We start from the raw sequence: 13,176 nt of genomic DNA on the forward strand, positions 1-13,176 counted from the left end.
ATATGGTGGACTTCTTCTTGTTCTCCTGCAGTCAACTCCTTGGTTTTAGAGGTTTTAAGGACCAGGTTGTTGTCCTCACGCCACTCAGATTATTCCCTTGACTAGATAGACTTATTCTCAAGTCACTCTCCATCTTCTATAGTGCAACCACGATCCTGCTACAAGATCCTCCTGAGATGTAGAAGAACAGGCTCTTTTCAGCGTACTCAAACAAAGGTTCCACCGAGATTTGAACTCGGATCACTGGATTCAAAGTCCAGAGTGCTAACCATTACACCATGGAACCACATGAAATGTGCACACTGTATTCAAAGAATTGTATCTGTACACAGACTCACACACGAAACTAACTCATCTCTCTGCCGCTTCACCTTCAACTGCAAACTGCACCAGTATGCGCCAAGGTCATAGTTGGTTGAAACAAACAGATACAATATCCTTTGAAATGAGTAGAGAGGCAATTTTGTGCTCAACAGACCACACCTCTCCTATACCTGGCTGCGGCCCAAGATGTGTTGTTTTGGCTATCGAGTTACTCAAAGGGCATCCCAAATCTTGACATTTCCCAGCCAGGGTCAGTAGACGAGTGAATGTTGAAGCTTTGCAAGACAACTGTTGTTTGATGATTACCTTCCAGCATCAATACACAGGCTGAACAATTTAAGCTTGTCCTGCACACCTCCATAGCTCAGTTGGAAGATTGGAGGACTGTTAGGTGTTATCGCAGTCAACATTTGCATCGGGCTACACTTTAGCATCTTGTGATTACGGGTGCATCGCCTATGTAAATATGGCCTTGTGAACAGGTTTAAAATGGAAAGAGAGAATCTGCTATTCCAAAGCATTTACAATTAGCAGAGGATGGTTTCGATCCATCGACCTCTGGGTTATGGGCCCAGCACGCTTCCGCTGCGCCACTCTGCTGGATGTCTAGCACTCCAAGGCTGGCAAAAATGTACTGTACTCATTGTCGGCAGTTTCTATTTTTCAACCTTGACAGAAGGCAGCGCATACCAGATCCAATCGTTCTTCTTTACCTTTGCAATAGAGGCCCTTAACAAATAAAATTCAAGGTGGTTTCTCCTTTATGTTCATTGTGTCGGAGGCACTGACGATAGTCTGTTGACGTAAGCATGTACCTAATCAAAGCAAGGTCCACGAGATTTGAACTCGGATCGCTGGATTCAGAGTCCAAAGTGCTAACCATTACACCATGGAACCACACACAATGTCCGCACAATCTATCGTTTTATGTGGGAGTTGTTTTGGAATGAAACGGCCGTGAAATTCAGTAAGTAAGAGTGTTCCCTGACCCGGGAATCGGAACCCAGGTCCCGCGGCGGTGAGGAGCGCCGAATCCTAGCCACTAGAACCACCAGGAATGCTGTATCTGTATGTGAAGCTTGTGAATCGGAATGCATGGAATGTATGACAGCTAGCAGCTGGAGAGTAGTGCAACAGCTCAGTAGAGTTCAATATCTAGCTCTTAACAGTAATGTAATGTGGAGGGTAAAGGGCAGAGTGAGCAAGTTACCACTCATCCCCTTGTTTCTTCACAAAGTTTCTCTGGGAGCCTGGCTGTGTTTTTAGTTTCTCTGGGAAGTAGAGTCTTTGCTGCGGCCTTTTTAACCCGGTATGATGTGTTGGAGATCCTTGTAAGACTTGTTTTTGACGTGGTTGACTTCAAGAAACTTGAAGTTCTCCACGCCTTCCATTTCTCCATACATATGGTGGACTTCCTTCTTTGTTCTCCTGCAGTCAACTCCTTGGTTTAGAGGTTTTTAAGGACCAGGTTGTTGTCCTCACGCCACTCAGATTATTCCCTTGACTAGATAGACTTATTCTCAAGTCACTCTCCATCTTCTATAGTGCAACCACGATCCTGCTACAAGATCCTCCTGAGATGTAGAAGAAGGCTCTTTTTCAGCGTACTCAACAAGGTTTTCCACCGAGATTTGAACTCGGATCACTGGATTCAAAGTCCAGAGTGCTAACCATTACACCATGGAACCACATGAAATGTGCACACTGTATTCAAGAAATTGTATCTGTACACAGAGACTCACACACGAAACTAACTCATCTCTCTGCCGCTTCACCTTCAACTGCAAACTGCACCAGTATGCCCAAGGTCATAGTTGGTTGAAACAAACAGAACAATATCCTTTGAAATGAGTAGAGAGGCAATTTTGCTGCTCAACAGACCACACCTCTCCTATACCTGGCTGCGGCCCTAAGATGTGTTGTTTTGGTCCTCGAAGTTACTCAAAGGGCTCTTCCCAAACTTGACATTTTCCCCAGCCAGAGTCAGTAGACGAATGAATGTTGAAGCTTTGCAAGACAAACTGTTGTTTGATGATTACCCTTCCGCATCAATACACAGGCTGAACAATTTTAAGCTTGTCTGCACACCTCCATAGCCTCAGTTGGAAGATTGGAGGACTGTAGGTTGTATCGCAAGCAACGTTTGCATCGGCTACACTTTAGCTCTTGTGATTACGGGTGCATCGTCCTATGTAAATATGGCCTTGTGAACAGGGTTCAAATGGAAAGAGAGAATCTTGCCTGATCAAAGTATTTACAATTAGCAGAGGATGGTTTCGATCATCGACCTCTGGGTTATGGCCAGCACGCTTCCGCCTGCGCCACTCTGCTGGATGTTTAGCACTCCAAGGCTGGCAAAAATGTACTGTACTCATTGTCGGCAGTTTCTATTTTCAACCTTGACAAAGGCAGCGCATACCAGATCCAATCGTTCTTCTTCTACCTTTTGCCAATAGAGGCCCTTAAAAAATTAATTTTCAAGGTGGTTTTCCTTTTATGTTCATGTGTCTGAGGCACTGACGATAGTCTGTTGAGTAAGCATGTACCTAATCAACGCAAGGTTCCACCGAGATTTTGAACTCGGATTCGCTGGATTCAGAGTCCAAAGTGCCTAACCATTACACCATGGAACCACACACAATGTCCGACACAATCTATCGTTTTATGTGGGAGTTGTTTTGAATGAAACGGCCGTGTAAATTCAGTAAGTAAAGAGTGTTCCCTGACCGGGAATCGAACCCGGGCCGCGGCGGTGAGAGCTCCGAATCCTAGCCACTAGACCACCAGGGAATTGCTGTATCTGTATGTGAAGCTTGTGAAACGGAATGCATGGAATGTCTGACAGCTGGCAGCTGGAGAGTAGTGCAAACAGCTCCAGTAGAGTTCAATATCTAGCTCTTAACAGTAATGTAATGTGGAGGGTAAAGGGCAGAGTGAGCAAGTTACCACTCATCCCCTTGTTTCTTCACAAAGTTTCTCTGGGAGCCTGGCTTGTTTTAGTTTCTCTGGGAAGTAGAGTCTTTGCTGGGCCTTTTTAACCCGGCTGTTGTGATGATGTGTTGGAGATCCTTGTAAGATGTTTTTGACATATTGACTTCAAGAAACTTGAAGTTTCTCCACGCCTTCCATTTCTCCATACATATGGTGGACTTCCTTCTTGTTCTCCTGCAGTCAACTCCTTGGTTTTAGAGTTTTTAAGGACCAGGTTGTTGTCCTCACGCCACTCAGATTATTCCCTTGGACTAGATAGACTTATTCTCAAGTCACTCTCCATCTTCTATAGTGCAACCACGATCCTGCTACAAGATCCTCCTGAGATGTAGAAGCAGGCTTTTTTCAGCGTACTCAAAGAAAGGTTCCACCGAGATTTTTACTCGGATCACTGGATTCAAAGTCCAGAGTGCTAACCATTACACCATGGCACCACAGGAAATGTGCACACTGTATTCAAATAAATTGTATCTGTACACAGAGACTCACACACGAAACTAACTCATCTCTCTGCCGCTTCACCTTCAACTGCAAACTGCACCAGTATGTGCCAAGGTCATAGTTGGTTGAAACAAACAGAACAATATCCTTTGAAATGAGCAGAGAAGCAATTTTGTGCTCAAGCCCAAGATGTGTTGTTTTGGCTCCTCGAATTACTCAAAGGGCTCTTCCCAAATCTTGACATTTTCCCCAGCCAGGGTCAGTAGACGAGTGAATGTTGAAGCTTTGCAAGACAACTGTTGTTTGATGATTACCTTCCGCATCAATACACAGGCTGAACTATTTAAGCTTGTATGCACACCTCCATAGCTCAGTTGGAAGATTGGAGGACTGTTGGTTGTTAATCGCAGCAACGTTTGCATCGGCTACAATTTAGCTCTTGTGATTACGGGTGCATCATCCTATGTAAATATGGCCTTGTGAACAGGGTTCAAATGGAAAGAGAGAATCTGCTGATCCAAAGCATTTACAATTAGCAGAGGATGGTTTCGATCCATCGACCTCTGGGTTATGGGCCCAGCACGCTTCCGCTGCGCCACTCTGCTGAATGTTTAGCGCTCCAAGGCTGGCAAAAATGTACTGTACTCATTGTCGGCAGTTTCTATTTTCAACCTTGACAAAGGCAGCGCATACCAGGGGCCTATACTATGAAGCTGGTTCAACCTAACCTGGATATGTTTGAGTTAGCCGGTTGGCCTAATCCAAAACATACGCGCCCTCGCTAAACTGTACTACGACGCTGGTTATCAAGTGGATCGCTCAAGCCAGCCGTTTCCTATCTAGTTAAGTACGCGTTCACATGAAAGGGGTGGTATTTGGAGCATTCGACCAATCACAAACATGGAGAAGCGTACTGACAGCGCAGCGTCATACTTCCTGAATGAAAAGTGAACTTTAATGCTAGTCAAAAATGAAGAAGTTAAACTTTAAACATCCATGACTTAAACACTTTATCCAGGATAAAAGCCACATAGTTGCACCTGCAAGGTGAATATAGCTGGCAAAAGAAAAAGTGTTTGAATGCGTACGTTAACAGGTTTATGATATCACTGCCCCGTCTAAAACACGATTTGACTTTAATTACATTTGTCTCGAGTGTTTCGTCAACTTAATGTGTTGTTTAAAATAATACTTCTGCATACAGTAGGCCTATGTGACACTGAGTGTTGCACGGCCAGATACGGCTCAGCTGACTCAGATAAAAAAATATATGATACATTGTGAAGTGATATGCCGCGGACTGTACTTAATGTTACTCTGATCCGGTTACTTATGTTGTGGCAGATATTTAAGTAAGCTTTCTTAACGCTAATGTTATAATAGTCAGATTGCTCTGAAGATGGGAGGTGATATTCTATTAATGTTCACGTTCACACAGTCGGTGATTTTTGCCGGCCGTCTTTCCTGCGACGGCAGCTTTTCTGTATTTCCTTTCTCCTGTAATATGACTTGATCGCTTTAAACTCCGCACACTGAGCTCTGATTGGTCAGCAGGCAGTGCTTTCACTGAGTTGAGCTCTTAGCCTGCAACCTAACCTACTCCCGACCAGGTTAGCCGCTAAGCATAAGTTACCATGGAGATCTAGCCCGCTAAAAAGAGAACCAGCTTCGTAGGACCGGAAAGCCGGAGTTTTCCCTGAATTTAGCCGGCTAAGCGAAAATCCTGCTTCGTAGTATACCCCCCAGATCCAATCGTTCTTCTTTACCTTTTACAATAGAGGCCCTTAAAAAAAAAAAATTCCAGGTGGTTTTCCTTTTACGTTCATTGTGTCTGAGGCACTGACGATAGTCTGTTGAGTAAGCATGTACCTAATCAAAGCAAGGTTCCACCGAGATTTGAACTCGGATCGCTGGATTCAGAGTCCAAAGTGCTAACCATTACACCATGGAACCACACAATCTATCGTTTTATGTGGGAGTTGTTTTGAATGAAACGGCCGTGAAATTCAGTAAGTAAAGAGTGTTCCCTGACCGGGAATCGAACCCGGGCCGCGGCGGTGAGAGCGCCGAATCCTAGACACTTTTTTTTTTTTTTTTTATCTTTTATTATCAAAAATAGACATTTAACATCTCATCACAACTACATAAAGCATTGCTCATAATACACACATTCAATATTTCATACCACTAGCTTAAAGGTAGTGTGCCTTAAGTTTTCCGTTCAAAGTTGAAGCACAAAGCTCCCTCCTCATCCAGCTCAACTAGCCTGCTGCCATCCACAAAATCCTCGCAAAATGTGTCCTTTTCCACATGTATTAGCACAAGGTTAATGTCCCTTTTTACTGTCCTTTTCATTATATGCCACACCTCTGACATTTTACCCTCGAAATGGGCAATGTTCCTCCTTATTTGGAGCGCACGCCTTGCATGGCTCAGAACATAATTTAAAAGATTCACATTGCATTCATCCTTCTTCTCAATCACACCAAACAGCCACAGCTCCTTCCATTCCATTTCTCTCACATACCATTCATTCCAACATCTACCAATTAATTCTTTCATCCTTCCAAAAAAAACAACAAGCTCTTTACATTCAACAAACTCATGCAAACACGTTTCAACCTGATCCTTACACACATCACACTCTCTCTCAACAGTTGCATCAAAATGACTAATGATCAGGTTGTTAAACACCCTATTATGCCTCAACAAAAAATCTAAATTATCACATTCAATACTGTTCCACTTAATTTTCACATTCTCCCACATTCTCCTGCCAGTCATACCATTCACAACACTCATCCACACTTTCTGATGCAGGTCTTCTAATCACATCCCCTTTTAACCATTTATACATATTTTTTGTTTTCATATTTTCTATTTCTACATTGATATCCTCTTTCCCCACATATAAATCAACCACACTCTCCTTTCCTTTAACACTCTCATTCTCAATCATTGTTAACCATTCACTCGGCATTCCTTCTTTGATTTCTTCCATCATTCGTTCAGCTGTCCCTAAATACATTACTCCATCTATTTCCCTAACCTCATCCACTATCACCTGTGCCCTCATAAATCCTGGTACATACTCTAAAACTACATCCTTAACCCTCCTAATCCCTGCTCTCCACATTGGCAGATTGAACAAGGAACACTGCTCATGAGTGATCCTAGGGTTTAGGAAGATCGGCTGCTCCCACACCTGCTGCACATTCACACAATCATACCTAACATACTTCAAAAACTCGCCCCATGCACTCATTACCTCCCTTTGATAAGCACTCATACCATTCAACATCCCCTTTTTCAGCACCATAAAAATAGCACTATCACCACATCCTCCACATTTATTTATTTTTTATTTTAAGAACATTTTCCATATCTGGTCCTCCTTATTTCCAAGGTAGCGAACCATCATTTTCATTCTAATTGCTTTTATTTTACTTCTTAAATGTATCAGCTTTAACCCTCCATCCCTACACTCATTTTCTAACACTTCTCTAGCTATCTTTACCCCCCTCCCATCCCATATAAACTCACTAACTATCTTATCTATTTCATTCACTACACTATCCGGCACATCTAAAACTGTCATTATATAAAGTGCCCTACTCATAATTAACCCATTCACTACAACTATCTTCCCCCTCAACTTAAGCCCCGTCATCTTCCAAAACCTCAACGTCTTCACTAAACCATTCACTAACTCTACATACTGTCTGTCCCTACCCTCCACATCTTTAATTCCCAAATTGATCCCCAACACCCTAAAATAATCCTTATTTTCCTTCAACCCTATATCACAACTCCTATCCCTCACCTGTCCTATATACATAATCTCTGACTTTTCTGTATTCACCCTAGTTCCTGATGCCCTACCATACAAACTAACTGTCTTCAACACTTCCCTAACACTTTCCCTATCTTTAACTGCAATGGTGGTGTCATCCGCATACTGATAAACTAAACTAACCCCCCCTCCTGGCACCTCCACTCCTTTGATAAACCTGTTTTGCCTCAGCAGCGTCGCAAGGGGCTCGGCTGACAGCGCATATAGCATTGCTGAGAGAGGGCATCCTTGCCGGACAGACCTCCCTAACTTAAACACATTGGTTACCACCCCATTAATCTTAACGCAACTGACTGCACTACTATAAATCCTCCTTACCCACCCTATTAATCTTTTCCCAAACCCTGCCTTCTCTAACACTCTATACAATAAACCATGACTAACCCTATCAAAAGCTTTATTTAAATCTAAACTAACTACTATCCCACCCTTACCCTCCTTCATGTGACTAATTGTGTCCCTAATACTACTAATAGTGTCACAAATATCTCTCCCTGGAATACTATACGCCTGTGTGTTCCCCACTACTGATTTTATAACCCTCTTAATTCTATTTGCTAACACCCGTGCTAGCACCTTATAATCCGTGTTTAACATACTAAGTGGCCTATAGTTTTCTAACTTCTCCCTATTTCCTTTCTTAAACAATATACTAATTATCCCTGTAGATATGCCTGCTGGCAATTCGTCCCTCTCCTCCAAGCTCTTGTACAGTTTAAGGAGTATTGGTGCCAACCCCTCCCTAAATTCTACATAGAATTCAGACGTCAGACCATCTATCCCTGGACTCTTATTCCTACCCAAACCTGCTATAGCTAACTCTATCTCCCCTAATCCTATCTCCCCCTCGCATATGTCCCTACCTTCATCACTCAATCTAGCTTCCATACTATCTATCACCTGTTCTAAGCTCTCCCTATCAATCTCCTCAGCCTCAAATAACTCCCTATAAAATTCCTCAACTCTCTCAGCAATCCCTACAAAATCTGATATTATTTCTCCTCCCTTTCCTTCAACCCTCTCTATATTATTCTTTCTCTGCTTTACTTTCTCTAGCGCCAAAAAAAACCCTGTACTTTTCTCTCCCTCAACTGCATACCTAGCCCTACTTCTTATTATAACACCTCGACACTTTCTCTTCTCTATCTCCCCCAACTCATCCTTCAACCGACTATACTCATCTAGATCTCTCCCTATTTCTATATCTACCTTTTTAGCTTCCAACTTTAACTCTTCCCTAACCCTTTTCTCTTTCTCCCTTTCTATTTTATTCCTATTTTTACAAAAACCTATACTTATCCCTTTTATTTAATTTTTAAACCCCTCCCAACACACTCCCACATCCTCACCATTCAAACCTCCCCTTTTTACCATACATTCTCTTACTTTAACCTTATATCCATCATCCTTCAGCAGACAGGCATTTAAGCACCACCCTCCATTTTCTCACTGTTCCAATGCAGAAACTCAATATGTTATGATCACTCATGGCAGTATTCCTATATTCAATTCTGCCACTTTTCTCCCCTAAATTACTCCACACTAAATCTATTCTACTCTGTTTTAATATCCCTCCCACCACTTGATTCCTAGAAAACACCCGCTCCCTACTATTCCTTTCCCTCCATACATCCAACAGCCCATTTGTCCCCATTATTGTTTTGAGTGCACCACGTGATGAATCACTATTAAAACCCATATTCACTGACACATCCAGCTTCGAACACCACACATTGAAATCACCAACAATCATACATTTTCCCCCACATTTATCCTTCAACCCTTCAAAAAACTCCCTCCTCCTCCTTGTCTTATTCGGTGCATAAACGTTTACTAAATTAAATGTTTCCCCTATACATTCAAACATTATCCCAACCATTCTCCCAACACCATCATCCTCAACTTTCCTTATATTCGTTACCACCCCTGTTTTAATTAATATTGCCACCCCTCTAGCACCCACACTCCCATTATTTACATACATTTCTCCCATCCATTATTTCCTTACATCCTCCACACACCTTTCATCCCAATGTGTCTCTTGCAAGCAAATAATGTCTGAGTCACATATCATTAAGGCCTGCTCTCTCCTGTCCTTGGACCTCAGCCCATTTCCATTGAAAGAGGAAATTGTCACCCTTACAAGTGTTATTAAGGTTATTATTGTTTTCATTCTATTTATTTGTTGTCCGGACATTTTGCAACTCCTCCTGTCGCTTTCACCCGTCTTCTCTCCACCGCTTTCTCCTTATCGGCTTTCCTCTTTGCATTCAGCCTGCTGGATTCTCTCCTCATTCCTCTGCTCTTTAACCCAGCATTCGCCTCGCCAAAGATCTTCTCCTCTATGGGTCCTTTCATCTCCACCTCCTCGTCCTCATACTCGTTCTCCTCGTCGTCCCCTCCCTCCTCCATGTCCGACACAACCGAGCTGACCTCCATTCCCTCAGCCGTCTGTCCTCCGCCTCCTTCTCCTTCTCCTCCTCTCCTCCCACCGACAGCTCCTCCTCCAGCCTCAGGATCAGGTTCAACTTCAACGTCCGCTTCAGCCTCGGTATCAGTTTCTACCCCCAGAATTACATCCACCACAGCCTCTACTTCAGTCTCAGCCAAACCTTCACCACTCCTCGCATTCTGTCCATCATCCGCAGCAGCCGGAACAGCAGCAGTATTGTTTCTGCTACTACACATCTTTCCTTCGTCTGCTTTCCCCTTCTTCCTCCCTCCGTCTCCTCCACCATCCATGGCAGCCGCGTCAGCTTCTCTCTTTGCAGCAGCCGCCACAAACACCGCCGCGACAGCAGCCACAGCTTCCTCGTTTATCCTGCTCCCAGCCTTATCACTTATATCCTCTTCTTCACTCTCTTCCTGACTTCCACCCTCCTCTTCCTCCATTCCATTCTCCGCTGTGTTTTCCGCCTGGGCACTTTCTCTCCCCCTGGCTCCGCTTGCCCCCTCCTCCCGAGTCATACAGTCCCGGGCATAGTGTCCCTGCTTGGCACATTTATAGCATTTAAACTCAGGGCATTCTTTGTATAAATGCCCTGGCCTCATGCACATCCTGCAGACCGGTACCTGCTTGTCGTGAATCACCCTGAAGTATTCCGGCCCCTCTAGAGTCTCGAACCTTGTGGAGTACGGAAGTGACCGCACTTCCTTATTGAATTCCACTCTCAGAAACCTCATCCCATCAACCACATTAGTGCCGGGCCACATTCTTGTCTTTATTGGCGAGACAGGCAAAACCCCCCACATTGCCAATCTGCCTTTAATTGTAGTGTCCAATATATACCAAGGTATATTTAGGAATGACACCGTGAGTTATTTTGCCATGCAGTCTCTGCCCCGCACCAAAACCCCATTGATTCTTATTCCATCCAACAGTTTATTTTTTCCTTTTTCTTCAGCCATTGTCACTTCATATAGCCCATCTCCTTTAACCCGACATCCCATCACAATCCCACATTCTTTCTTAACTCCTTTTAGCAGATCCATAACAGTTACCACTGCTCCCACTCTCCCACCGCCACCACCACTGTCAGCTCCTTTTTATATTTCTCCTCCTCCACAATCAACTCAAACTCCTCTCTCACCTCCTTTTGTGTTCCTACTCCTGTTTTTTCATTTTGTCCATTCGCATTTTCGTTGTCATTGTCCTTTCCTTTTTCATTCACAGTTGTCCCGTCCTTCTCCGCACTCTACTGTAGTGTGTCAATGTCTGTGATCCGTGACGCAGTTGATAAATCCATTCCCGTTTTCTTTGCCAGTTTATCCATCCGATCGAAAAAACACACAGGTCGGGGGAAACCCCCAGCCAGCAAGGCTGTTTGGGGGGGACTCAGAACAAGAAAAAACACAACTATAAGTTTGACGAAACAAAATAAATCCACAAAACAAACAATTCACTTCTTTCCTCCTGAGACCAAAGTCACGCACGTCCTCTTCCCCTCCCCAACCACAAGCCTGTCAGATTCTAAGCTCCACAGCAATATGTGAGGAATTTGACATTTTATTGAAAAAACATTCTGGGTGGGTGAGAGCTTCCATATGTCAGATTCCTGATCTGGACCCTATTTAGAGGCCCCCTGTGAAAAAATTATCTCTTTAGCCCTTTTGAAAGTCCTTTAAACACTCATGCAGCACTGCAGCTTCTCAAAAGGCCTTAACGGAAGGTTTTGTTAAATGTTAAGCCTTAACCTTTGACATTTAGTTGCACCAGAGGCATCAATCTGCATCTTCTCTCCGAGCCGGTTCTAATGAGAGCAAACTCAAAGCGGTCGGACCTTCCTTTGTAGCATAAAGGGCACCGTACGGCATGAAAACGTGACCTCTGACCTCAGTTTTGACCTTGTCCAAGGTCGCAGGGTCCCCACATTTCGCAAGCGGGTTCCACACAAGTGCAACAACACACTCTCAAAGTTTCGGAGCGCCAACCACATTTTTTCAATTGTTTTCATTTTCTCCCCCTCCCTCACAACAAGGATGTCAGATTCTTAGCTCCAGACAGCATTTTGTGAGAAAGTTTGACACTTTATTGAAAAAAGAGTTCTGGGTGGGTTAGGGTTCCCATATTTCAGATTCCTGATATAGGCCATATTTAGAGGCCCCCTGTGAAAAAATATCTCTTTAGCCCTTTTCAAAGTACATTAAACACTCAAAAGGCCTTAACGGAAGGTTTTGTTACATTTTAAGCCATACACTTTGACATTTAGTTGCACCAGACGCATCCATCTGCATCTGCTCTCCGAGACGGTTAAAATGACATCAAGCTCAAAGCGGTCGGACCTTCCTTTGTGCCGTAAAGGGCACCGTACGGCACAAAGGAAGGCATGAAAACGTGACCTTTGACCTTTGGAGCTTTGTTACATTTCAAGCCGTAACCTTTGACATTAGGAGCAGCAGAGGCATCAATCTGCATGTACTTTTCGAGCCGGTTCTAATGAGAGCAACCTCAAAGCGGTCGGACCTTCTTTTGTGCCGTAAAGGGCACTGTACGACATGAAAACGTGACCTCTGACCTCAGTTTTGACCTTGTCGAAGGTCGCGGGGTCCCCAAATTTTGCAAGCGGGTTCCACAGACGTTAAGCAACACACTCTCAAAGTTTCGGAGCGCCACGCACCTTTTTTCAATTTTTTTCATTTTCTACCCCTCCCCCACCACAAGTCTGTCAGACCCTTAGCTTATGAGAGGATTTTGTGATAAAGTTTGAAATGTAATTGAATAAACATTTCTGGGTGGGTTAGGGTTCAGATTCCTGATCTGGGCCCTATTTAGAAGACCCTGAATAAAAAATTAGGACCCCATATTGGGTTGACGGCCACCCCTCCCCATAAGTATAAGTACACAGCATGACATGACAAATATTTGGTAAGTGGGACCCCCTATTGGTTTGACGGACAACCCCCCATAAGTACACAGCAAGTGAATATTTGTATTACTGTGTAACATGTGGAAAGTGGGACCCCATATTGGGTTGACGGACACCCCCACCCCCCCCATAAGTATAAGTGCACAGCAAGTGAATACATGTGTTACTGTGTAATATGTGGAAAGTGGGACCCCATATTCG

The 13,176-nt window shown here is 43.8% G+C and overlaps 5 non-coding genes across 5 annotated transcripts; all 5 read right to left on the reverse strand.

Annotated features, from left to right (window-relative positions):
• Positions 1-214: 214 nt before the first annotated feature.
• On the reverse strand, positions 215-286 carry trnaq-uug. Its single transcript has one exon. It is a non-coding gene; the product is annotated as a tRNA-Gln (tRNA).
• Positions 287-852: 566 nt separating this feature from the next.
• On the reverse strand, positions 853-924 carry trnam-cau. Its single transcript has one exon. It is a non-coding gene; the product is annotated as a tRNA-Met (tRNA).
• Positions 925-1,938: 1,014 nt separating this feature from the next.
• Positions 1,939-2,012, reverse strand: trnaq-uug. The gene has a single exon. It is a non-coding gene; the product is annotated as a tRNA-Gln (tRNA).
• A 2,277-nt stretch (positions 2,013-4,289) lies between these two features.
• On the reverse strand, positions 4,290-4,361 carry trnam-cau. Its single transcript has one exon. It is a non-coding gene; the product is annotated as a tRNA-Met (tRNA).
• Positions 4,362-5,637: 1,276 nt separating this feature from the next.
• Positions 5,638-5,709, reverse strand: trnaq-cug. The gene has a single exon. It is a non-coding gene; the product is annotated as a tRNA-Gln (tRNA).
• Positions 5,710-13,176: the final 7,467 nt, after the last annotated feature.

The sequence above is a fragment of the Gymnodraco acuticeps genome, unplaced genomic scaffold (genome assembly GCF_902827175.1).
Source record: "Gymnodraco acuticeps unplaced genomic scaffold, fGymAcu1.1, whole genome shotgun sequence".
NCBI lineage: Eukaryota > Metazoa > Chordata > Actinopteri > Perciformes > Bathydraconidae > Gymnodraco > Gymnodraco acuticeps.